General features: G+C 53.5%; 1 long non-coding RNA gene and 1 other non-coding gene across 3 annotated transcripts; one reads left to right on the top strand and one right to left on the bottom strand.

Annotated features, from left to right (window-relative positions):
- Window positions 1-18,614: 18,614 nt before the first annotated feature.
- On the bottom strand, window positions 18,615-18,721 carry LOC139000932 (U6 spliceosomal RNA). The gene has a single exon (XR_011469751.1). It is a non-coding gene; the product is annotated as a U6 spliceosomal RNA (small nuclear RNA).
- A 542-nt stretch (window positions 18,722-19,263) lies between these two features.
- Window positions 19,264-25,071, top strand: LOC139000930 (uncharacterized). Of its 2 annotated transcripts, none has more exons than XR_011469748.1 (4): window positions 19,264-19,352; window positions 22,056-22,238; window positions 23,097-23,404; window positions 24,985-25,071. It is a non-coding gene; the product is annotated as an uncharacterized lncRNA (long non-coding RNA). The 2 variants fall into 2 exon arrangements; XR_011469749.1 differs by lacking the exon at window positions 19,264-19,352 and adding an exon at window positions 21,739-21,788.
- The last annotated feature ends 1,829 nt before the right edge of the window (window positions 25,072-26,900 follow it).

Below are 26,900 nucleotides of genomic sequence, written 5' to 3'. Positions count from 1 at the left end.
CGGCAACGCGCGCGCGCACGCTCACGTAACGCGGCGTTTTCCCCGCGACGGACGCCGGCCCCCGGCCCGGCGGGACCCTCCCCCGACTCGGAGGGGGGAGGCGCGGGCCACAGTAAGGCACAAGCCGCGTCGCCGCTCGGCCCCTCAAAGCCGGTGCGAGAGGGGCCCGAGCGCTCAAACACAGAGGCGGCTATCCGAACGCGCTTCCAGAGGAGGGGCGGCGGCTGGGGGGTCCGGTACCCCAAGGCACCCTCTCGGATCGCTAGAGAAGGCTTTTCTCACCGAGGGCGCGTCCGTCCCCCAACCCCAGCAGAAACACCCCATCGGGCCCGCGGAGCCACGTGGAGACACTTCCGAGGGAACACGGGGGGGCCCGGGGGAGGACCCGACCGGGTCAGGGTCAAGCACAGGGTGGACACAACAGGCGCTCGCGATAGGGGCCGTTCGAGAGAGAGAGCGCGCGAGAGGAGCGAGCCCGTGCCGCCTCTGGGCTTCGTCCTCTTGCCTCACCGGGGGCCTCGTCCGCAGTTAACTAAAAGAGAGCCCGCGGTGTCGCGTCGGGAACACCGGCACGACGCAAGACGGAAAAAAGAAGAAAAAAAAAACTACAATAACGGAAGAACAGGCGGCAGCAAAAACAAATCAACTCTCACGGTCAGCCAGCGGCCGGCACCCGCTGACTCGGCCCCGTCGCGGTCGCCCGCGCGGCACACGTTGCGAGGGCCCGGCCCCCCCTCCCGCGAGGGGGGACGGGCGTGCCTTCCCCTTATCCGGCCAGACTCCCCCCGGGGCTCCCCTCCAGCGCACCGCCGACAGCGGCGGCCCGGCAGGGGGCTCGCGGGGAGCGGGAAACGACACCACCAGCTCGGCCTCGGGCACCTGCAGGACAGCCCGGAGCGCTCCAGGGGCACCCGCCGAGGGCCAAGGCGAAACAGCGACCGCACGCCCAACGGGGGAGGCGCGTGCGGCGCGACGACGGGACGCCCCCTCCCCGCCGCGAGGAGGGGCGCCCGCGACAACGCAAGCCGGGAAAGGCGAGCGGAGAGTGTCCGCTGCGTCAGAGAGACCACGGGCGTGACACCGAGGTCGGGCCGGGTTCCGCACCCCTTCCCTTCCACGCACCGCCGTCGGACGGGGAGGAGAGGAGAGGGGCCCGCGGGCAGAGCGAGAAGAGCGGTCCCATTCGCCAAGGAATGTCCGTCCCTCGGCTGGCGCGGCTTAGGCCCGGCCCGGGAGAGCGCGACGTCACCACATCGATCGGACGGCAACAAAAAACGGGGCGAGAAGAAGGGAAACGTGGCGGGGACAACCGTCCGGAGCACGAGCCTGCGCTTCAGCCTCGCCACGTAAAGCCCTTCGCTCTCTTCTCACGCGGAGGAGGAAGACCACGGTCCGCGGGGACGGGGCCCGAGACGTACAGCAGCCGGCGCGCGCAGGCCCGAGGCGTACGGCTTTCGCTCGTGCGGCCGGGACGGGGGGGAGTCAGGCTCCGGGTCGCGGCCGAGAACCTCCCGGGGACACCCCCCGTCGTCCAATCACCCGAGGACAGCGTGTCCACAGTCATCTCGTGGTACAAAATGCCAACTTTAGGCAAAACACGGACGGTGCCCGGTGACGGGGGCCTCTGTCTACAGGTCACGCCTGACTCCCGGAAGCGAGTCGCGGCCACAGGAGACCCCACGGGACCCCATCGCCACCAAAGAAGGGCGGGGGGGGGGGGGGGGGGGGGTTGGACGGGGCTATCTGGTCGACCCCCCAAAGCCAGTCAAGAGAGCGTGCCACGGACAGGCGGCAGCAAGAGGGAGAGGGCCGGGCCGTCCACGGCCTCCCTCACCACTTGGCACGCCTGGGCAACGGCCCGGTCAAACGTGCTTCCGAGTCGGGACTTAAAAAATTCCGCCCGGCGCCTAGAACCACCGTGTCGGTGGAAGGCCCGGCCACGGCGTCGGCGCAAGCCCGCTCGCGGAAAAACGAAGAAACGTTATCTGACGACCGGGACCACGCGTGCGCTCGTACCGACCCGCCTCGCCCTCCGCCGTCCTCCACGCACCGCCCGTGCCGGCCCCCACCTACGGAGCTCCGCGACTCGGATAACGGCCCCAAAGTCGAGCCCGTTGACCGCGGCACACTCGGGCACACGCCCGCCCGCGCAGCCCGGGCGACCACTGAACGCGCGCACGCTCCCGCCTCAGAATCGGGACTTTGAAAAATTTCGCGGAAGGCGCCTCTGACGGACGGACGGACGGAAGGACGGACGGACGAACCCGCAGGAGCGGACGCGGACACACGGCACCAGTCGGCCGGCACGTCGCGCAGGCACGCGCCCGCGCCGAAATCAATAGAAGCGGGAGGTGGGGGGGGGCGCCTCGGGCAGGACGGCGTCCCGGCGCAAGCCACCCTCTCCGGCTACGCCCGCGGCGGCGGCCCCGGTCGGTCCCCGCGGAGGGGCGACAGCGAGTGCCGGGCCACACGTCGCGGCGGCGGCGGCGGGCACTCACTCCTTCAATGGCCCCGCCGCAGGTCCAATCTCCGGAGAACCGGACAGGCACCGACGGAGCGGCGCGAGCCAACCTCTGCGGCTACGCCCGCGGCGGCGGCCCCGGTCGGTCCCCGCGGAGGGGTAACAGAGTGCTGGTCGACCCGCCCTAGCGGCCCACCTCCCCAGAGGCGGCAGCCACTCACTCCTTCAGCATTGCTGCAGGTCCAATCTCCGGAGAACGGGCCGCGTACCGACGGACCGGCGCCGCCGGCAAGATCCCGACAGCGCCGCCGGCACCCTGGAAGTTGGCCTCGGGCACTGCAGCCGCTTCCCCTCCCTAGATGCTCCGCAAGGAAGAAACGATATAAAAGCGGCCGCCAGGTGGCTCCCGACAAGCGGCGCGAACCTCAGCGGGACGGATCCGGATCTCGGGCCGGCAAGGGCGTCCCGCCGCCCGCCCGGAGGGCCGATCGCGTCCCGGGCCCCCACCCCCAACCCCCTCCGGGACGGCACGGCGCCACCGAACGCGGGGGCGGGCGGGGGGGGGGGGGGGGCGCCTAGGATAATCTTTTTCTCGGAGGATGGCCGGAACAAACACGGGGGCGGGCCGAGCGGGCCCTTCGAAAGTGAAAGACTTCCTCGGAGTCGCACACCACCACTACCCACCCACCACACACACACACACACACACACACACACCCCCCCCGCAGGCCCAAGACGTCCCGGCGCCTGCCTCCCTCTCTCCCTCTCTCCCTCTCTCCCTCTCTCCCTCTCTCCCTCTCTCCCTCTCTCCCTTCCCGGGAGACATAAAAAAAATATTTTATTAAATATTTTATTGATGTTTTACAGAGAGGAAGGGAGAGGGATAGAAACATCCACGAGAGAAACATCGAGCAGCTAGCTGCCTCCTGCACACCTCCTACTGGGGATGTGCCCGAAACCAAGGTACATGCCCTTGACCGGAATCGAACCTGGGACACACACACCCCCCGCGCCCCCCACCCCCACCCCCGCCCCACCCCCGTCGAGTCCGCAGGCCAACGCTCCATCCACTGAGCCAAACCAGTTAGGGCACAAAAACACTTTTGCCGCCAAGGAGCTGAAACCTACATGAGGCAGTACTCACAGATCGTCTCGTCTTTTCTCTCTCTCTCTCTCTCTCTCTCTCTCAATTATTGGGGAGACACCGGTTCATAAAACCATACGGGCTTTAAAGTAAAATAAAAAATGAATAAATCAGATATGAATAAATAGGAATCTTTGTATGGAACTAAACAAAAAACAACAACAAAAACATTCAGGTTATTCAAGTGGACAACTCAAGAAAATATCATCTGAATACATACATACATACATACATACATACATACCACATCCAGGGTGCAAGCGGGAAGCGTCATCGGAGCGCATTCGGCCCATGGAGCCCAGTGCATCACGTCCCTCTGTCCTCATGGATTTCTTCTCCGCCCGCCCGCCCTCCTCTTTTTTCGTCTCTTTTGTGACCCACAACCTCCACACCCCACCAACATCCATGGTTTCCAGCACAGGTGGGAGGTCTTTCCAAGGCCTGTCCACAAAGCCCGGACATACAGGCCATGAACGGTCAGCTCGACCCCAGAGCAGTTTAGGTCCTAAACTTGAGGAGAAACCGGTCTCTGCCCGGACAAGCGTGTGGGGCGGGAAACTGTGGCGGTGCCTCGGGCGGTTGTGGGTTTCGGCAGGCGGACAACTCAGGACAGGTGAACACAGGCCAGCACATACCGCATGCAGCTCTGGTCCGGTTGGGGCGCGGGGCGAGAGGGGATCGCAGCGGGCGGGCACCCGGCCTCTCTGGACCGAGTTGGCGCCGGGAGTGGCTAAGGCAGGGAGGCACTTCCGCCAATGGAGGCCTGCGCGCTCCTCACCGGCCAATCACGGTGGGTGTGGGTGTGTCCTGCCCCGGTGGGCGGGTCGGAGCGCCCGGGGCTGTGCACGTGGGTAAGGAGAAAGAGGCTTAGAGGCACCGCGGCGGGGATGGCGGCTGGGTGAGTTGTGGGCGCGGGGCGAGGGAGGGCAGGGAAGCGGGGGTCTCTGCCTGGTGATAAAGGGCTTGGGATGTCCCCCCAACTTTAGCGTGGTGCCCCGTTTCCACACAGTGCAGTTAGTGGGGCCCGTAGCCTGACTCGTGGGCACAGTGCAGGGAATGGGTCAGGCCCTGGGAGCGGACCCCCGTTTTCAGCGGGTGTCCTCCTCCCCGGGGCACACGCCGATGGGGCCGAGACTCCGGGACTGTCCAGAACTGGCAGGAGGGACCCCGGGGCGGGGGCTGGAGGCTGGAGAAACCTGACCGCAGTGGAGTTGCGAGAGGATGACTTGTGTTTTGGGGGGAGCGGTCATTGTATCTTCCTGTGAAGGGGGAAGACCTGGGCCGCTGGACGATGAAGACGTTCCTGCATAAAAAGCCCGGGAGCAGTTTCCCCTCGGGTAGCTGACTGGGCTGCAGAAGCTGACGCGGGGGGGAGGGGGGGGGGCGGGGGGGGGCGGCCCCTGGTCCGCAGGTGCCCTGTCCAGCTGGCCGCCCTCCTCCCTCTGCGGGACTCTCGGTGCTGGACATAGAACTCTGCGTAAATGTATTGACTTTTAATAGGAGGCCGTGTCCTGAGACGCCGCAGCCGTATTGGGTGCAGTGACTTCTGCTAGAGGTAAGAAGTTCCCATTCACTCAAAGTGCCAAGGGCTTTCAGTCTTTTCTCTGGTGGAGCCACAGAGTAAAGCAGCTGCCAGTCCTCTGCACTTCCTGCAGGAGCCGCCCACTCTCCCTCCAGATAGAACGCTGCGGGGATAACGCTGTCACGGGTCACAGCTGGAAATAGACTCTGAACATCTCTCTCTGTGTCTGTGTGTACATATACACAAAATTGCCTTCCAGTGATTTTTCTGAGTAAAATGAAGGCCTGTGACATATATTTGCTTTTTGAGAGGAAGGGGGACGGAGAGAGAGGTAGAAACATCAATGATGAGAGAGAATCATGGATCGGCTGCCTCCTATACGCCCCCTACTGGGGATGGAGCCCACAACCCCCACCTGTGTCCTTGACAGTAATCAAACCCGGGACTCTTTAGTCTGCAGGCCGAAGCTCTATCCAATGAACCAAATCGGCTAGGGCTAAACATCTCTTTTTGTAGAAAATTAATTAGAAAAGGAGGGTGAGATGAACAGTTTGCTATATAATTTGACGCTGAGCTCTAAGCGATTGGCCCCAGGATGTGATTTAGTGGCCATTGCCTGCAGTGGGGTGCGCAGCGGCATTATAATCAGGCACAGACGTCCATGATTTCTTGTCAAAAAGTGGTCTATCTCAGGTAGTGCTTCGTAATTGACTAGGGCCCCCTTGAAGGCGTTTGGACAATTAGAGAAGAGGTAACATTCAAAGTTTTTCACTCTTTGAAAAGTGGAGGGTGATTTTCTAGTTTTACCAAATTCTTCAAGTTGCTATTTTGAGATGCAAGTTGCTATTTTGAGAAACCTCCGAAGGGTTTCTTTGCTTCCTTGTGGCGAAGTTAGCGGGAGACTGCGAATTGTGGGTAGAAGCACCCTGGTGGGAAGGGGCTGGTCATGGCAGCCCTGGGTTGAGCTCTGGACTGTTCCCCTCATGCACGGCTAAGTCACTGACCTTCAGTTTACTCACAAAATTGGTGGAAGGCAATTGTATGAAAATGCTCTTTAAACTAAATGTGTTGTTCATAAGCTAGAGGAAAGGAAAAATGCAGTGATTTTGGATGTACTACTTGTGAATAATACTTTTGAAAAAGACTATCATTACATTGTGGGAACCATGTTGTACAGCACATTATTATTTTACTGCACAAAGCAGCAGAGAAAGGCCGTGCACAACTTCTAGAGTCATCGTCCCCGAGCAGGGACGTCACCCAGTGTGTCCAGGCCTCCGAGCACCTCAGAGGTGCTGCGGGAGGTGCCGTGGTTTAAACTAAGAAAGACCTCCGGAGGCATTTCTGTATCACTTTCCTTCCATTCTGTTGCTTGGGATTGTAAGTGAGGTTCTACGGAGGAAAAATGACTGTTCTTGGCGGGATTCCTATGTGAACCTTTGCATAGCAGCCTAGAAACTGCAGAGGCACTAGCCAGTTTTGCTTAGTGACTAGAGCATCAGCCTGCAATTGAAGGGTCCCAGGTTCGATTCCAGTCAAGGACACAGGCCCAGGTTGTGGGTTCGATCCCCAATGTGGGGCGTGCAGGAGGCAGCGATCACTTATTTTCTCTCATCAATGTTTCTCTCTCTCTCCCCCTTCCTCTCTGAAATCAAGAAAAATATATTTTAAGAAATACTTTGCAGAGGTCTCCTCAGTGTGTCACTACCGACCGTGAAATAGACTTAAACTAGTGGTGTTTGGGACGCACTCAGGGCAGGACTTTATATTTCGGCATTAGCAGACTTCAGTGACGTCACTCTGCACATTGATAATTCACAAGCTCTGTACTTGTGTTGCCAGAGACAACTACAATGTGTCTGACGGATCTGAGCACCAGGCCCACCTGCAGGGACAGGCACTCACTCCAATGCCCCCTTCTGCCTGAGCTCTGTCCTGAGCCTGTGCAGAGAGCAGCAGCTGCCGAGGACTGGCTTCCCTGGTGAGCGCTCATCTTCACGTGGGGTATTACACATGTTCGCAGATGTTCTGCAGTGCTCTGCGGTCAGGAATGCCGAACGAACGACTTACTGCCATGGGAAAGATTGTCTTTAGACCTCTCCAAAGTTGTTAAGCCGCTACTCAAAGGTTATCATAGGAACCCTAGATCCTGAATCACATCTGCAAGTTTTTCCTGTAACAGCCAGAGACTCAATGTCTTATACTCTCTACTGAAGTCACTCATTTGCTTGTTATGTCGAGCTAAGTGGGGTCTCTTCTCTGCATCCAGCATGGAGAGAGAGAGAGTGAACCGGTTCTATTAAATTAGAGGCGCCTTTGAGATTTGAGAAAAATGAAAAGACAGACACAAAAATAGAATAAAAGCTTGGGCTGGGTGTGGCATCTGCCCTCTGACGGAGGGACAGACACAGAGAGAGCCAGCACCGCAAGCAGATTTATTAAATACTCGAATAACAGGAAGTTACATCACATCTGGGTGGGCCTTGAGTTCCTGGCGACATCATGAGATCCATCCCCTTAACAGTGGGCAAGGAGGTCAAACTGAGTGGCATCCCCATCTGTTGACCAGGTCCGCCCCCAGGGCGTGGCTCTGCCTTCGCTCTGAGTTTCAGCCGACATATTTAAACTGAGTGTTTTTCCAGTGGCCCTCAACAGCTCGTCATTCATTCATCCACTCACTCATTCACTCATTCATTCATTCACTCATTCATTCACACTCATTCATTCACTCATTCACTCACTCAGTCATTCATTCACTCACTTGCTCATTCATTCATTCTTTGCATAAGTGTATGGGGAGACAGCAGTAGCAGGTCAGTCTCACCCTGAGACCAGGTGGCGGATGGCGAGCAGGACACCTGTCCTCAGCAGCTGGTGCCTTCCCAGGTGATACCCGCAGAGGCTCTCGGAGGGGGGCACTGCCCCCCCATTGGGAGGGGGGTGAGGGCACATGCATGTCACTACATAAACTGAGGACACTAGACACAACTACTGTCCCCTTCATGGGGGACCGTGCATTGTAGGTCCTGAGGTTCATGCTTTGCTTCATCCCTTTACAAGTATTTAGGAGCCTGTTTTGTGCCACAACTTTCAAAGCTTTATTTTTCTAAGAAGCAAGTTTCATACAAATCACATCGAGGTGTGTGACTGAATCCTGAAAGCTCAGCAGCGTGAGCTGTAACTTCCGGAGGCGAGTGCTGACAGAAGGAGCAGCGTGTGGCTCAGAGTCAGACCCACAGCCTGAGCCTGTGCCCGGCCTCTCCCTCAGAACAGGCGCTTTTTTCTGTCCCTGTGTCAGGGCTACATTGGCATTGTTGTTTGGCATTGCCTCCCTGTCATATGTAGCTGCCACAGGAATTTAGGAGATGAAGACAATGGTGTTTGGGAAATGTCCTGGAAACTTCTATTCTCCCATTGAAGACATGGATCGCTCCAGCAGGTGCTCACCAGTTTGCTTAGTGAATGAAGTGACTACCTCCTTGTAGAGCCAAAGGTATCTTCCCAGCTGTGCATTGTTTTCATCCTGTGCCTGGGACGCCTCGGGGCTGGTTAGTCACTGAGAGTGGAGGCAGTGGTTCCTTGGCCAGGTTTGTTTATGGCTCAGTCAGGCGGAAATTCAAGATCATAGAACAAACGTTCTCTTCCAACTTCTAGGAAATGGATGGTTTCATACCTTTTTCTTCTCATTTATTTATTTTTAAAATCCTCACCGAAGTATTTTTCCCATTGATTTCTAAAGAGAGTGGGAGGGAGGGAGCTAGAGAGAAACATCAGCATGAGAGAGACACATGGCACGCATCCATACTGAGGCTGGGGAGCCTGCAACCGAGGTTTATGCCCTTGACCAGGAATCGAACTCATGGCCCTTTGGTATGTAGGTAGATGCTGTAACCACTGGTTAACCGGCCAGGGCTCATTTTTTTTATTTTAGTTAAATATGAACATCAGAGGATTAATATGCTCCTCAAAGCCCTGACTGGTTTGGCTCAGTGGATAGAGTGTCAGCCTGCAGACTCAGGGGTCCCAGGTTTGATTCCGGTCAAGGGCATGTACCTTGGTTTTGGGCACATACCCAGTGGAGAGTGTGCAGGAGGCAGCTGATCGATGTTTCTCTCTCATCGATGTTTCTAACTCTCTATCTCTCTCCCTTCCTCTCTGTAAAAAATCAATAAAATATATTTTAAAAAATATGCTCCTCAAAGATGTGACTGCAAAGTAGAAACGTGTTCTTACAAAAACAGCAGTGAAACAGCAACAAGTGTGCTTGTTGTGCAAAATTTGCAAAATATAGAGAATCAATGGTTTCATGTGAGTGTGCACCAACTTTACACAGGATGATAACGTTTTGCAGGCATTCCATAGTGTTCCCACAATCAGCAATGTATGAAGAATCTATCTGTATAAAAGGCTAATATACTACATGTCCTTCCCACCTTCCGGCTGGTACTATGACACGCACTGACCACAAGGGGGCAGCGCTCAGGAGCTGCCATGACGTGCACAAAGAAATGGCACTGCAGAGCCTGGCTGTGGTGGCTTAGTGGATTGAGCATTGTCCCATAGACCAAGAGGTCCCGGGTTCAATTCCCAGTCAAGGTACATGCCCGGTTGGGTTGCAGGCTCAATCCCCAACAGGGGGCAAGCCAGAGGCAGCCGATTAATGATTGTCTCACATTGTTGTTTCTATCTCTCCCCCTCTCTCCCCCTTCATCTCGGAAATCAATAGAAAATATATTTTAAAAAAAAAGAAAGAAAAAGAAATGGCACCGCAGACCAGGAGCCCAAAAAGCAATACTTGGCTTTCCCCAAGTGGGACACAGACCCTGCCACCATCCTGGAGTGACAGTTCACCAAATCTCAGCTGATTCTGCCGAAACCCCATGACACAAAATGCAGTCCACAGCCCAACCCAGCCTGGAAACGGTGGCTGTGGTTGCTGGGTAATGAGGTCATGTAGCAATGCCCAGCTTCCTCTCCCTAGCAACGAATAGCCCCTTGCATTTTCTTCAGCACACAAACACAGGTTAAAACATTTCACACTTTAACCAAATATCTGTGAAGTGTTTTCCTGTGCCTCATCTCATTTGATCCTCACAGAAGTCCTGGAGTAGGTAGATATGAGACTTGGTGGAATACTATTTTCTTTTCATTAGCCAGAAAACGGAGATTTAGAAAGCTTAGAAACTTTACTTGACTGAAAAGAAGTAAGAAATGGTGGACCTTGACAATGACTTAAGGTTTTCTCACTGTACAGAATATAGACAAACACTGCTGCAGTTAAATATTTCACCCTTTGTTCTTCCTGCGTGATCTACAATAATGATCTGCTTTGTGTTGATATTTACTGCTGTGTTGCTGACAATCACCTGAAAGAGAAGTTGGGGTGCTTCACTGGCCTGGAAAAAGTTTAGCTACATCAGAAAGCATGTCTACTTAAGCAAGTTTATTCTATCCTATTTAATAAAATCCTAATATGCAAATTGACTAAACGGCAGAATGACTGGTTGCTATAATGTGCACTGACCACCAGAAGGCAGACAATCAATGCAGGAGCTGCCCCCTGGTGGTCAGTGCGCTCCCACAGGGGGAGCACCGCTCAGCCAGAAGCTGGGCTCAAGGCTGGCAAGCACAGTGGCTGTGGCAGGAGCCTCTCCCGCCTCCACAGCAGGCGGGCGGTAAGGAGTGAAGGGTCCTGGACTGAAAGAGGGATGTCCAACTGACAGCTTAGGCAGGCATCCTCCAAGGGGTCCCAGAGTGCAAGAGGGCACAGGCTGGGCTGAGGGACACCCCTCCCCCATGCACGAATTTTGTGCATCTGACCTCTAGTCCTATATGACAAAGGCCTAATATGCTGTGTGTGGTTGACCTGTTGGCTGTTCAAGCAATCAAAGCTTAATATGCTAATGATATGCTAAGGCTGCTCAACTGCTCCCTATGATGTGCACTGACCAGCAGGGGGCAGACGCTCCACCGATAGGTTAGCTTGCTGCTGGGGGTCCGTCCGATTGGGATTGAGTGAAATGGGCCAGACACACCCTGGAGCCCTCCTGAGGTTCCTCCACAGCCGACCAACCTTCCGTGTCTCTCCCTGGCCCCAATGGTGCACTGGTGGGGGTCCCTCGGCCTGGCCTGCACCTTCTTGCAATCCAGGACTCCTTGGGGAATGTCGGAGAGCTTTTTTCTACCTGATCCTGCAGGCCAGGCAGAGGGACCCCACTAGTGCACAAATTCGTACACCAGGCCTCTAGTATCCTATATAATAAAAAGCTAATATGCAAATAGACCGAATGGCAGAACAAACGAACAACTGGTCGCAATGATGTGCACTGACCATCAGGGGGTGTGCGCACAACAAGGCGGGTGTCGGCCACAGCAGGATGGTAGAGCAGGTGAGTGGGGGCACCAAACCAAGGCAGGGTGACTGTCACTGTCATCAGGGCCAGCCTGTAGTGGTTACTGAAAATTCTTTCTCTTGCACAAAAACAGTCCCACCCGGCATTTGCACCTGCTGCTGGCACCGGCCCACTTGCATCTGCGGCCGGTGCCGGAACCACTGCTCACACCTACTGCTGATGCCCAGCATTGGCCCCGATCGCTCAGCATTGTCAGCAAGTGTGAGTGCTGGCTGTCAGCCCCTATTACACTGGACGGCTTCTCTACCTCCCCCTGCTCCTGATGGAAGATCGGGGCAGGCACCCACCTCTCGCACCCACTGCCGGAGATGGCCCTGCTCTCACCTGCTGCTGGTGCCAGAGATGCCATTCGCACCCACTGCCAGCACCAGTCCCGCTTGCACCAGCACCTGGCACTGGAGCCACCACTTGCACCTGCTGCTGGTACCTGGTGCCAGTCTCGATTGCTCGGCGCCATCAGCAGGTGTGAGCAGCAGCTGCCAGCTCTGATTGCCCCTGAGGGCTTCTCCACCTACCCCTGCTCCTGAGGGGTGATTGGGACAGCAGCTGCTGCTCACACCTGCTGACAGCGCCGCCTCTCTTGCACCTGCTGCTGGCACTGACCCCAATCACTCTGTGCCCTCAGGGGGTACAAGTGGGGCAGGCTCTGTCAGCTCATGGGAGCAGTGGCAGTGGGAGCAGGGTTGCTGGCAGGCAGGGGGCAGGGGGCCTTGGTGTGGAGGATGGGCTGAGACCCGCCCCTGTGTGTACCGTAGCCTCATGACTCACAGAGTCTTTCTTTCTTTTTTTTTTTTTTAAATATATTTTATTGATTTTTTTACAGAGAGAAAGGGAGAGAGATAGAGAGCTAGAAACATCGATGAGAGAGAAACATCGATCAGCTGCTTCCTGCACATCCCCCACTGGGGACGTGCCCGCAACCCAGGTACATGCCCTTGACCGGAATCGAACCCGGGACCCTTCAGTCCTCAGGCCAATGCTCTATCCACTGAGCCAAACCGGTTTCGGCCGCAGAGTCTTTCAAGGTGCACGAATTTGTGCACTGGGCCCCTAGTCTCTACACTAATAAAAGAGAAACTTGCAAATTAACCATCACTCTGCTACACCCACCAACCAATCAGGAATGAGTATGCAAATTAACCCAACTAAGATGGAAGCGGCCACGGAGCTGGAGCAGCAGGAGGCTTGGGTTGGCCTGGTGATGGAGGAAGCCAAGCTTTCTGCCTGTCCTGGTCGTCCCTGGGCTCCGCTAAAAGCTAGAAAGTTTCAATTATAGAAGATAAATAAATCCCAGATACCTGCTTCCAGCCCGCCCTGGCCTCCACTCAAGGAGGCGCTGAAAAGAAAAAAAGGAGAGGCTGGGAGCTTGGGTCCCCACTGGGGGACTTGGCCAGCCTGCAAAGAGCCATCAGTCCCTCACCCAGGCTGGCCAGGCACCCCAGTGGGGACCCCCACACTGAAGGGGGTGTGGTGAGCCTGAAAAAGGCCCTCCGCCCCTCACCCAGGCTGGCCAGGCACCCCAGTGGGGACCCCCACACTGAAGGGGGTGTGGTGAGCCTGAAAAAGGCCCTCCGCCCCTCACCCAGGCTGGCCAGACACCCCAGCGGGACCCCCACCCATGCACCAGGCCTCTATACTAATAAAAGGGTAATATGCTAATTAGACTGGGAGACCTTCCAGACGTTGTTCTGGACAAAGCCATGGTGGCGGGGCTGAGGTAGAGGTGGTTAGAGGCCAAGAGGGGAGGGCAGTTGTGAGTGATTAGGCCAGGATGGGATGGCAGTTTTTTGTGATCAGGCTGGTGGGGGACGGGGCCATTGGGGGTAAGCAGACCAGCAGGGGGGCCAGTTGGGGGCGAGCAGGCCAGTGGGGAGGGAAGGTGGGGATGAGCAGGCTGGCAGGGGGGGCAGTTGGGGGTGATCAGACTGGTGGGGGGTCACTTAGGGGCAAGCAGGCCAGCGGCGGGGAGCAGTTGAGGGCGAGCAGGCTGGCAGGCAGGCAGGCAGGTGAGTGGTTAGGAGCCAGCAGTCCCGGATTGTGAGAGGGATGTCCGACTGCCAGTTTAGGCCTGATCCCTGTAAACCGGCAGTAGGACATCCTTTGAGGTGAGGGGTCCCAGATTGGAGAGAGTGCAGTCCAGGGCTGAGGGCACTGGGCCCCTAGTATCCTATATAATAAAAGAGAAACATATAAATTGACTGTCCCTTTGCTATGCTCAACAGCCAATCAGGGTGAATATGCAAATTATTCCGACAAAGATGGTGGTTAATTTGCATACACCAGCACCGGTCAGAGGGCAGAAGTGGGAGAGCCAGCAGCTTGGGGGGACGTGGCGCCCTCGGTTGCTCCTGTGTGGGGACGTGGCTCCCGTGGTCGCTGGGCGGAGAGCAGAGCAGGAGAGCTGGAGGCTTGGGGGGCTGTGGCTCCCTCGGTCACTCCCAGAGCGGGGAGAACTAGGAATTCTGGGAATAGTTCTGATGGCAGCCCCAGGACCAGAAACAGAAGCCCAGAGCGCGGGGAGCACCAGAAATGCTGGGAATCATAGTTCTGGTGGCAGACAGATCTCCTAGACACTAGAGCAGGGGTGGGCAAACTTTTTGACGCGAGGGCCACAATGGGTTCTTAAACTGGACCGGAGGGCCGGAACAAAAGCATGGATGGAGTGTTTGTGTGAACTAATATAAATTCAAAGTAAACATCATTAAATAAAAGGGTACGGTCTTTTTTTTTTTTTTTTTAGTTTTATTCATTTCAAACGGGCCGGATCCGGCCCGTGGGCCGTAGTTTGCCCACGGCTGCACTAGAGCAAAGTGAGCCTGGAGCAAGTTACTGTTGCGGTAGGGGATGGAGGGAAAGCAAAGGTGAAGACATAAATAAAGTCAGAGTGTCTAGGAAAAATTAAAGGGAAGATATCCTAAAACTTCCAGGAAATCTCCACCAATGAAGCAAAGAAAAAAATTGCCTCTGTTATTCTGTGAGCAACAAACCAAACTGGGTTGGAGGTCTCAGACAGTTCGTTCATATGATTGCAAAGACAGACAGAAACTCCGGGAATGGAGAGGGCTACCCTGAGGGCTCCCAGATTGGAGAGGGTGCAGGTCGGGCTGAGGCAGTGGTTGGCTAACCGTGGCTCGAGAGCCACATGCGGCTCTTTGGCCCCTTGAGGGTGGCTCTTCCACAAAATACCATGTGCGGGCGCGCACATACAGTGCGATTGAAACTTCGTGGCCCATGTGCAGAAGTCGTTTTTTGGCCTGGGCGAGTCTATTTTGAAGAAGTGGCATTAGAAGAAGTGGGGGGTGTCAGTCGGTCGGGCGACGGGAGACGCGGTGCAGGTGGGCTGTGGGATATGCAGCGCAGGGGAGGCACACATGATTCATGCAGGAGTTGAGTGAGCCAGTCAGTCAGCAGTCTCATTGTGCAGTGGTTAGTGCTAGTCGCATCCGCAAATTGTGCGCTGGTGACAAAAGATAGATGAAACAAGTATACAAGATGAGTGTGGATGGGAGAGTTGTAAGGGGTCAACCTCAGCAAATGTACCTCAATCAGATTGAGGACATTTTTAGCAAAGGCCAGCTTAGGAGTACCCTAATTTTAAGTTAATAACAATGTACCTACCTATTTAGTTTAGGTTTAAAAAATTTGGCTCTCAAAAGAAATTTCAATCGTTGTACTGTTGATATTTGGCTCTGTTGACTAAAGAGTTTGCCAACCACTGGGCTGAGGGACCCCCCCACACCACCGTGCACGAATCTTCATGCACTGGGCCCCTAGTCTACACTAATAAAAGAGAAACATGGTAATTGGGGTACGACCGCTACCCTTTTCATTGGCTAATCAGTGAATATATGCAAATTAACTGTCAGCCAAGATGGCGGCCGTCAGCCAGGCAGCTGGAAGCAAGCATGAGGCTTGCTTGCTGCGGACTCCAACGTTCCGGCCTCACTAACCGGCCTCTGAGCTACATCTCTAAGAAACTATGTACTATGTTGCAAATAAGAAGATAAACAAAACACCAGAAACCTGCTTTCAGTCAGCCGGGCTTTAGCAACATTGTATCGATGTTTTCAGCAGCGAGGCCTCAGAGCTAAAGCTGGCCCAGAATAAAAAAAAAAAAAAAGAAAACAAGGAGCTGTTGGAAGCTTCAGTCACTAGCTCCCGGAAAACAGCCATCAGCCCCTCACCCAGACTGGCCAGGCACCCCAGTGGGGACCCCCACCCTGATCCAGGACAACCTTCAGGGCAAACCAGCCGGCCCCCACCCGTGCACCAGGCCTCTATCCTATATAGTAAAAGGGGAATATGCCTCCCGGCACCAGGATCAGCGGAGCAGCGAGGCTCCCGGCACCGGGATCAGCGTGACAGGGGGCAGCGCCCAAACCCCCTGATCGCCCTGCGGCTCTGTGAGTGACAGGGGGCGGGGCCACAACCTCCCTATCAGCCCTGCTCTGTGCCTGATAGGGGGGAGCTCCCCAATCCCCTGATTGCCCTGCGGCTCTGTGTGTGACAGGGTGCGGCGTCCCAACTTCCTGATCAGCCCTGCTCTGTGTGTGACAGGGTAGAGCCATAACCTCTCCATCGGCCCTGCCCCGAGTGTGACAGTGGCGGCGCCCCAACCCCCTGATAGGCCCTGCTCTGTGGGTGGTAGAGGGTGGCGCCCCAACCCCCCTCCACGGGCCTTGCTCTGTGTGTGACAGGGTAGAGCCATAACCTCCCTATTGGCCCTGCCCTGAGTGTGACAGGGTGCAGCGCCCCAACCCCCTGATCCGCCCTGCTCTGTGCATGACGGGGCGGGGCCCCAACTCCCCAATCAGCCCTGCTCTGAGCCTGACCAGGGGCTGCACCTAGGGATTGGGCCTGCCCTCTGCCTCCTGGGAGCAGGCCTAAGCCAGCAGGTCGTTATCTCCCGAGGGGTCCCAGACTGCGAGAGGGCACTGGCCGGGCTGGGGTCCCCCCCCCCCCGAGTGCACAAATTTTTGTGCACCGGGCCTCTAGTCTATATATAAAAGGCTAAGTTGACTCACACATGTGCGATACATATACAACTCTAACTGGCACCAATCACACACGTGTTTCCATCTGTCGTTGTAGATCATGAATTTGGTTCACACGGCAAATTGCAATATTAAAATATTCCTTCTACTTCATTTCCTTTCCATGTGCATGAATTTGTGCACTGGGCCATTAGTGAATAATAAGCATGGAAATTTTTGTCTTTAGGGAAAAAGACCTCTCTAAAATTCTTAACCAACTGTTTAATGATTATAAAGGGAATCCTAGGTCAGAGGTCAGCGAGCTGTTTCTGTAACAGCCAGACACTCAATGGCTTACGGTTTCTGCAGAAACTCCAAGCCTCTCCTCATTATTAGATAACAGTCTTGACTCTATGCAAATAAGTAGCTGTGGCTCTATTAGAATAGATATTTTCTGTGAACAATAAAGTTTGATTTTTATATAATTGACCTGTATTAGGCAATAAGGCTTCCTTTGAATCTCAGAGAATTAGGCACAGGGCCTAGGCTGCTGGGCCCTGGGATTCACGGGGACATTTCTGCTTCACTAGATGGAGCAACAATGCCGGGAGCTTCCTCTCCGCACCACTAGGAACAGATGACTCATTAGCCAACACTGTACGTCAGGGCCAGTCAGACTCACTAGATCCTGCTTGGATTTGCTGTATTTCAGGCTGATCAGATCCACCGAGAGTTCAGTGACTGGAAAAGGCCCAGTGCCCCTGCCTCTGGGATTCAATGTCTCTCGTCACATTTGGACTTTCCCATTGAGAGGGTGCAGTTCCCAAGGTCTGGTTTTCATAGAAGAGTCTTCATGCAGCTCTTCAAATATGCTGTTTCCAGTCATCGATATAGTTCCCCATGCATTGGTGAAAGGTATGCCATGTGGGCACTCCCAGAGTGGGCAATAGGACTCACATTACCAATCAACTCCAACATTACCACCACCATAAACTTTTGAACTGCTTCTTCATAATTTAAAACAAGGGAGAGTGGGCATTTACATGTCACATAGAGTAGCACACCACCTCAGAGGTCAAACTCTCCCCTCACCTTTAGGGTCCTGCTGGGATTTGAGTCTAATCAAGGTAGCAACTGTCGCAGAAGAGCTCACTGTCTTTGTTACTCTGGTGTGCTTCCTCTTGACAATTTTCTGTTCCCTGGCAAATTCTGAATTATTCTACCTTCCTCCAGTTTTTCTCATATCTGGCTTGAAACCTGTGACAAAATTGATCTCTTCATGCTGAATTAGATCTCTTGGATACAAATCAAGTAAACCATCCATGTCCACTGTTCTGGAGCACTCAGAAAACTTTCAGAATGTCTGTGTCATCACCCCAGGCATGGAAAGAGAACTCAGAAACCCCACTGGATTGCCACCACAGCCCCCACTCCTCTACTTAGTGTTACATGCCGTAGCCCAATATTTACCGTCTTGAGCAGAATCTGGATTAGAACTTGTTTTTTAACACTGAATGAATGATTTTCTTTTCTTTTTATAGATACAATTCCTCATGAACTGATGCCTAAGGCCCTACAGCATACCTGCTACTGCCCAGTCCTAACAGAAGCTCACGCTGATATTAGTGAGGAAAAGGTAAGTACGGAGAAATGTACTCATATTATTCCAGAAGGAAATAACATTGCTTATCAACATCATACAAATCCATCAGGAGGACAGGCCGTGACAGCTTCAATGTCAACAGGCCACAGGGAGCTTTTGATGAGTGAACAGGTCTAGGTAGAGACAGGGACTCCTTGTTTGACCGTAGGGTCCAAGGCGTCACCTCATATAACTACTTTCATCAGGCCAGGTAGGATCAGGTATGGCCCACACTCATTGATGTAGTCTTCCGTGCAGGGCCCTTAATGACTCTGTGAGTGACATCACACCCGAGTCATAATGGACAGCTCAGGTTGCACGGTAACTTGGTGGCCCATGTTTAAGATTTGTTCTTTGTAACCCAGGAAATCCTGTGGGACAAATCTCTGTCCATCCCCATGGTGATGACTGCCCCTCACCCAGAATGTTTGCCCCTCTGGCTAGGACAACTTTTTTTTTTTAAATATGGAACGCTTCACGAATTTGCATGTCATCCTTGTTCAGGGGCCATGTTAATCTTCTCTGTATCGTTCCAATTTTAGTATATGTGCTGCCGAAGCGAGCACTGGCTAGGACAACTTTTGACTAATGGGGATGGAAGCCACCAGCGATGCCCTGATGGACTCAGCCAGAGGCTGGAGCCATTGCCGCCCACTGGTCCGTGGGGAGCCAGGACACCTATGCAGCTTGGCCCCTAGTTACTTCTTCCCCAGCTCTCAGCAACCCAGGGAACCCTGATGATCAGATTTGCCAGCTTTCTACCATGAACCTTTCTAATTTTTCTCGCTTCTGGCTTGGAATCATTGACCCAAATATATACTCATGTCCTGAAGCTCTTTGTGCTGAATCTGAGTCTTAGCTATAAGTCATGTAAACAATGCATGTGTGCTGCTGTGGACAACTCAGAAATTTGTCAGATGGTCTATATCATCAACACAGACATTCACAATGGAAGCCAGGAGAGCCATTGGATTGGCACAGCGGTCCTCACTCCTCCATCTAGTGATGCTGTCACCCAGTATTCATAAACTGCCTTGTTTGGCGGACTCTGTAGTTAGAAATTGGCTTTGTAACTCTTAGTTTTCTTCTTTTCATAGACACCAGTCCTCATTAACTGTCTGGTGGCTAACACCCTGCAGCACACCTGCTGCTGACAAGTCCGAACACAGGCTTCATCTCATCCTGAGTGAACCAAAGGTAAGTAAACAAGGATATGCTCATGGGTGGGGAATCCTGAGCACCTGCACTGTGACTCACACACCAGCCTTCCCAAGGTCCCAACCACAATCCCCATCTGTCCGGGACACTGGTAGGAGCATCACGTCTGCTGCGGTGCATGGAGGGGGACACGCAGCAGCCTGCACCTGTGACAGTGCCTGTCTTTTTCCGGGTTGAATTCAAAAGAAGCAAGCTTTCAGGTCACTCCATGGAGTCATATACCCAACTGAGGAGTAATCTGCCTCTAAAATCCAGAGGCTCCCTGGGCGCTGGTTCTCCATCTTGGTAGCAGGGGCCAGATGCCAGCAATCATTATTTACCTCAGACACCTGCCTGCCCCACAGAAGAGCACTGGACACAAACATATTTCACTAAGAATTCTGAATTTCAGTCAGATTTCTTCCTCAGCTACTGACTCTAAAAGTGTATCAACTCTAGAGTAGTATTGTCCCACTCACTTGGCCCATTCTGGATAACGTCATCATTGTAACTGACCAGCAAGAAGTATTTCCTGTGGAAGGAAAAGGGCAGTGAGGACTTTCAGCCTGTAGAGATGACTCATCCCTGAGGGAAGATAATGAAGGTGTGTGGGGGCCTTGCCACCTGAGAGAAGGCAAATTGGATTGAACTATGGGAACACGAGGAGGAGGCATTTGCCTGCACTGTACGTGCATATGGAACAAGGTGATGTGGACTTGGAAGTTGCTCAAGCAAAGTAACCATATGGTACAGCAGCAGCATAGGGTCTCCTGTGGTTAAAGAATCGGTGAGTACACTGCCACTTTCCAAGTTGTGTCTTCTCCTCTCTCTCTTCTCCATCTCCTACTCCTCCTCCTCTTGCTTCTCATCCTTTTCTTATTCTTTCTATTTCTTCTAAACTTTCTTTCCTCCTCTACTCTCTCCATCTTTTCCTCCTCTCTTTCTGGTTCCTGTCCAATCTCCTCCTCCTTCTCTTCCTCCTTCTTTCTCTCAAAACAAACCAAAAGCGTAATGAGAATGTGCCCAAATTCGCACTCCTGAATCTTTCAAATCCTTCATGCTGGCACAAATCTCATATTCATCAGGCAGATGGTACAGCTTCTAACTTAATACTTGCACAGTTACAGGCAGTTCTTATGGATTGGTTTAGACTTTCTCTCCACAGTTGCCTTGACTCATCGGTGATGAGTGTGTGGGATAATTCCGCTGCTATAGGTATTTCAGTTATGCATTTTACAACCAGGAGCAACCACAGAATGGGTGAGATCAAATTTGGACCTATTTCAAAATGGACCTGAGCAAAAATTCACTGGTCACCTGACCCTCAAAAGCTCCTAGTCTTAGTGAGGGCTATAGTATTATTTTGGATTCTGAGACCAATTTCTGTTCATAACCATTTTCCTGTGGTCGCTGAATTATCTAGTTCATTGTTTCCCCCAAAGAGATAGTTACTCGGATAAAACTTTTTGAAAAGGGGCTATCAGCCAATGGGCCAACCAAAGCATTCCTTCTTCTATATTAGAGCAGGAATCAGTGGGCATTTCCATGTTACAATTTTTGGTCCATCTTTGGATGTCTTTTTCAGCCCACCATCTCAATAAACTTTATACGACTTTGATAATGACCCAAGCTGCAGATATAAATGCACAGTCTCTGTCTTGTCGCCCCAAACTATTAAATTCCCTTTCATCACAATGTATATTTCTTTGAACATTGTCCCCCCACCATTAATTATTTCTGTACATAATCCATGTTTCCCTGCTTCTGTAAATCACAGAATTCACATGGCTCTTGTAAAGGGTAGCACACTTCCTCAAGGGTCGCACTCTGCCCCTTACCTTTAGTGTCCTGCTGCGATTTGTGTCTAGTCGAGGTGGCAGCTGCTGCAGGAGAGCTCACTCCCATTGTCGTCCTTGTGTGTTTCCTCTTGCACATTTTCCCAGTCCATGAACAATTCTGAATTATTCCAATTAGGTTATAGCCATGTAGGTTATAACTCTACCATGAACCTTCCCAGTTTTCTCACACCTTTGGCTTGGAACCATTGAGAAAATAAATCTTCTCATGTCCTGAACATTTTCAAGCTGAATCTGGTGTCTTGGATATAAATCAAGGAAAACAACCATGTCTGCTGTTGCGGACCACTCAGAAATTTTTCAGAACATCTATGTCATCACCAGAGACATGGAAACTACAAACTAAAAACACATTGGATTGCCACAGCGATCCTCACTCCTGTTTAGTGATGCTGTAGCCCAATATTTAGAGATTGTCTTGAATGGACTCTGGAATAGAACTTGGTGTTTGTTTTCTCTTAATGATTGTCTTTTATTTTCCTAGCCATCTTCCTCAATAACTTCTGATGGCTGACCCCCTAAGCACACCTGCTACTGCTCAGTCTTAACAGAGGTTTTCCATGATCCTTAATGAACAGAGGCAAGTAAACAAAACTATGCTGGCATTATTCGAAAACAGAGGAATGTCTCTTACTTTCAAAAACAAGAGGAAGACTGACAAAGATTCTTTTAAAATTATCCCATTATTAAATATTGGGGGATCATGTAGTTAATGACATTATATTAACTTGTACAACTTCACAATGCAACATAGCACACTCCAGTTTGTGCTCAACACTCACAGGATAGCATCCTTGTATTGGAACTCGATTGCCATCGTATCCTCACTCATGCTTTTTCCCCTCAGGTGACCGCCATGGAAAAAGTCTGCAGGTAGGAGATCTTCAAGGTGAATGAGGAGGTGAACTGCCCAATCTCTGCCCATCGTGATGGGTTCATTACCCACTGTCCTTCACAAACATCCCGAATGGTCCTTTGTAGCGCAGCCGTCCAGTTTCCTGTTGGATATTGACATCATGCAGAGTCACCGGTAAGCCAGGTCACGACTTTGCTTCCTCTGTCAGCAGGTCATAGGGAGCCTTCCATGCGCCCACAAGTCTAGGCTGAAAGAGGGATTGGTTGTCTGGCAGGAGGGCCAGCTCTTATCTCACGGCTCTGATCCTCCGAGATCCCGTCATGTGTGAACCATTTCACCTTCATGTGGTCTCCTGTGTGTGGCCTCTTTAGGCTCCGTGAGTGACCTCTCACCCAGGTCACAGTGGACAGCCAGGTTGCCTGGTAACAGTGGCCCATGGTTAAGCACTACTTTTCTGAAACCCAGAGAGCCCTTTGTGGATAAGTCACAGGCCATCCTCAGCGTGAGGACAGCCCCTTGCCCTCACTATCTGCCCCTCAAGGCTAGGACTGCTTAGGCCTAAGGAGGGGACGCAAGCCCCAAGTGCTGCCCACGTGGACCTCAGCCAGAGACTGGAAATCTGGCCCCTCCAGTCCACTAGGGAGCCGGGGTCCCTATGGGGCTTGTCCTCTAGGGTAGCTTCTTCATGTTCTCGAATGTTCTAAGAGAGGCCCCAGGGCCAAGGGTGCTGGGGCCCTGTGCCTGGCTAGGACTTTCGGAGAGAAAGGCCAGGGAGTGATATCAGGGCAGAGCCTCACTGAGAGAGAGGCCAGGGCCTCTCTCTCCCTGAGCAAGGCGCAGCCCTTTGGTGATGGGCCCCACTATGTGGGGCCAGGCGGGCTCTCTGTGCGGGACCTTCGGCTCCGAGGTGCTGACCCTAGGCCGAACTCTGAGGCTAGCATCGTCTTTCGCCGTGTCACGCTGACATTGACAAGTCACAGGCATTGTTCTTTTTCTTCTTTGAATGCTAATTGTCTCTGTATTTCCTTTCAGTTTCACCATAATCTTTGCCTCTAGGTACATATCAACACAGCAGATTTCTTTTTAAAACCTAGTATTGAAGATTGAATATCTTTCCCCATTGTAACCTTACATCACTCTCCCAAGGACAAATATGAAAACTCAAGGTATCTGAGGCCCGGACACACCTCCATGACTAGCCGGCTGCCTCGGAGCTGGGGACTCCGTGCTTCCTGCCATCAGCAGATCCAGCCCCAGAAACAGACCAGTTTACAATCATCTCTGAAAACTGCCACGAATGGGTGTCCTGTTCTAAGCCGGGTCATCCAGGAAGGACGGGGGTAAGAGGGACATTTTGCTCCAGAAACAGAATGTCCAAAAAGGCCCAGCCCATTATTTTCCCCAGAAACGGCTGGAGGAGAGTAAAATCCCAACATGAGCCTCGAAGGCCTCTGTGCCCAGGGGATGGCGTTGCCGGCTGAGGAGGGGCAGCAGGGGACATGGGCAGTTTCTCCACAGGCCGCAGCGGGAAGCTGGGCAGGAGCCTGGCGGGCCCCGGGTTCTCTAAGAGGTTCTTCTAGAAACAGACCCCTCAGACGCTTCCTCTCACCTCAGGTAAGAAGTTACTGTTAAGGCACTTGGGGAGTTTCCCTTCCAGCTTCAGAAAGGAGGCGCAGATATGTGAGTCATCAGTGCAGCCCCCCCTCCAGGCCTTAGTGGGCGACCTGAAGGTGGGGGACCCCGTAGAAGTGGACAAAGGCTACTGCCACCACCATGACACTAATTACCCGATGTGACTGGTTCCATGTGTCAACTTAATAGGACCGAGCGCTCTGTAACTGGAGCGGCCTGGCGGCCAGCTCTGGGGCTGCACAGCCCAGCCATGAGGAAGAGCCGGCCCAGCTGCCCGCGTGTGGCCTTGACACAGCCCCTGGTGAGAGTCAAGGGCGTGGTGGACACAACACTGCTCCAGCCAGGGCCCAGGGACATCCCTGACCTTGTCCGCAGGTGTTTAGCGGGGACCCACTTTGCCACAATGGTGGCGGGATGCCCAGGACACAGATGATGGAGTGGTACATGAGCCAGGGCTGTGGGGCAGGGGTAATGGAACCAGAGCACCAAGCTCCGTAATGTAGAGCAAGCCCCGCTTGATGCAGTCTGCAAACTGCCCGGGAGGCTTTCTGGGAAGAATTGCAGGTGGTGGGAAAGGGCCAGGAGGAGCTGAGGCAGAGCTCTGCGCCCAGGAACACCCCCAGCCCACCTGCCCCTAGCAGGGGCCGGAAGTACCTTTGGTCTGAGCAAGGTCAAGGTTCACAGAAAGAGAAACAGCAAAAAGAACCAGTAAGCAGGACCGTGCAGTGAGGGATCCTTTCTGTGCGGGTGCAGACGCTGCTGGAAGCAGCCTGTGCGAGGGCCTGGCCCATGCCCTGCAGCAGGAAGCTGTCCTGCAGCCGGTCAGGCATCACGGCCTCAGCGTCCCTCCCAGACCTCATGCACCCACCCCATCTCCTCCCTGGCCGGTTGCGCACAGCCAGAGGGCAGGCCCCGCACCGCCCCTTCCCCTGGCGCACTGCGCATGCATCTCTTCAGCTGTGGTTGGCTCAGCGATTCCCCAGGAGCAGTTCTCCTGCAGGTGCTCCAGCTCAGCCCGGTCACCCTGTCCGATTCCCTGTTACTGGCAAGAGCCCGGTTGCACTCGGCCACCACTGGTCCCTTCTGAGCAGAGATCTAGCTGGTACCTCAATGCCCTGCACCTCCAGCAGGGGGACAGCCTGGGTGTGTCACCCCAGGGAGCAGAGACCTCCCTGGGAGGTTAGGCAAGCCGGCAACGGCCTGAGCTGGGGCCCACCACCCTCGAACTACACCCCCCAGTGGGCCAGGCGGCCTGCAGCTGAGCCTCCTGATCTTCATGCTCCACCAGGCACCGTTCTGATGGCAACTGGCAGTGAGTCTCAACGCTCAGAGCACAGGACTGGCCTGCAGGGAGCAGACACTCATCCCAAGACCCCACTGCTGCTGAGTTCCATTGGAGCCTGTCAGCAGCCGCTGCCGTAGCCGGGCCTCATCTGAATGTGCGCCAGCTTCACGCAGAGAACAAGGCATGTCTGCAGGTGCCGCAGAGCGTTCCCCTAACCGGGAATGGCCTTCAGCGTGGAAAAGACAGTCTTTAGTGAGAGAGACCTCTCCAGAGACCTCAGCCAGCCATGCAAAGACTATCGAGTTATTCCAGGATCCAAGATCACATCTGCAGACTTTGTAACAGCCAGAGGCAATGGCTTAAGGTGTGTATTTAAACTCCAATCTCTTCTCTTAGACGCAGCGTCACTGACATGTTTTGGGCTGCAGGGCATTGTTTGGGCTCCAAGACAGAGGCCCCGGCTGCCTGGGTCCTGGGCCGCCGTTGAACTCTCTGAGAGAGAGGACCAGGGCCTGCTGGGGGCTTCACTAAGCGTCTCTGAACGAGGAGCTGGGCTCCTCAATGCTGCCCTCTGCTCTTTGGGGCTGGGGAAGGCTCTACGGGGCTAGGTTTTGCCCTCTGAGGCCCCAAGAATTAGCTCAGTGGCTTTGGGGCTAGGCGGGGCTCCCAGGCGATGTCATGCTGCACATCGACAAGTCCCAGGCTTTGTTTGTGTGTTCGCATTGGCAACTTACAATTAGTTACACTGAGCACCAGGCTGGCCTGCAGGGAACACACTCATTGCAGCCCATCCACTGCAGCCGAGCAGCAAAGGCCGTGGACTGGTTTCATTGGAGTGTATCCCAACTTCACACAGAAGCATAAAAGCATTTACAGATGGTCCAGTGTTCCTGTTATCTGGGAAGTCTCAATATTGCCTAACTAACTTGGAAAAGATTGTCCTTAGGGAAATTGACCTCCAAAACTCTTAACCTGCTCGGAAAAGACTAGAAATGGAGTCCAAGCCCTAGCTGGTTTGGCTCAATTCATAGAGCATCAGCCTGCGGATGGAGGGGTCCTGGGTTTGATTCTGGTCAAGGTCACATGCTGGGTTGTGGGCTCAATCCCCAGTAGGGGGCATGCAGGAGACAGCCGATCCATGATTCTCTCTCATCATTGATGTTTCTATCTCTCCCTTTCCATTCCTTTCTAAAATCAATGAAAATGTACTTTTTTTTTTTAAGAAAATGGAGTCCAAGACCCTAGAGCAGAGGTCTGCAAGCTGTTTCTGTAACAGCCAGAGACTGGATGGCTGTTGGTCTCTGCAGAAACTCCAAGCCTCTCATCATAGTTTGACAGCAGCCATAGACTCTGTGTAAGCAAATAGCTGTGGTTCTATTTAATAGAAGCTGTTAGAATGAATCTTTTCTGTGGAAAATTGAGTGAATCTTTCATAAATTGACCTGTAGTAGGCAGCAAGACATCCCTGAGAACCTGAGAGAAATGAGCACAGGGCCTAGGCTGCTGGGCCCTGGGACTCACGGGGACATTTCTGCTTCACTAGATGGAGCAACAATGCCGGGAGCTTCCTCTCCCCACCGCTAGGAACACATGACTCTTTAGCCAACACTGTACATCAGTGCCGACAGACTCACTAGATCCTGCTTGGATTTGCTGTATTTCAGGCTGATCAGATCCACCGTGAGTTCAGTGACTGGACAGGGCCCAGTGTCCCTTCCCCTGGGGTTCAATGTCTCTCGTCACATTTGGACTTTCCCATTGAGAGGGTGCAGTTCCCAAGGTCTGGTTTTCATAGAAGAGTCTTCATGCAGCTCTTCAAATATGCTGTTTCCAGTCATCGATATAGTTCCCAATGTATTGGTGAAAGGTATGCCATGTGGGCACTCCCACGTGCCATAGGGCTCAAATGATCAATACAC

The sequence above is a fragment of the Myotis yumanensis genome, unplaced genomic scaffold (assembly GCF_028538775.1).
Source record: "Myotis yumanensis isolate MYYU_CA2020_CCGP unplaced genomic scaffold, mMyoYum1.0.hap1 SCAF_44, whole genome shotgun sequence".
In the NCBI taxonomy this organism is placed as follows: domain Eukaryota; kingdom Metazoa; phylum Chordata; class Mammalia; order Chiroptera; family Vespertilionidae; genus Myotis; species Myotis yumanensis.
This window is presented reverse-complemented; position numbering and strand designations above follow the sequence as displayed.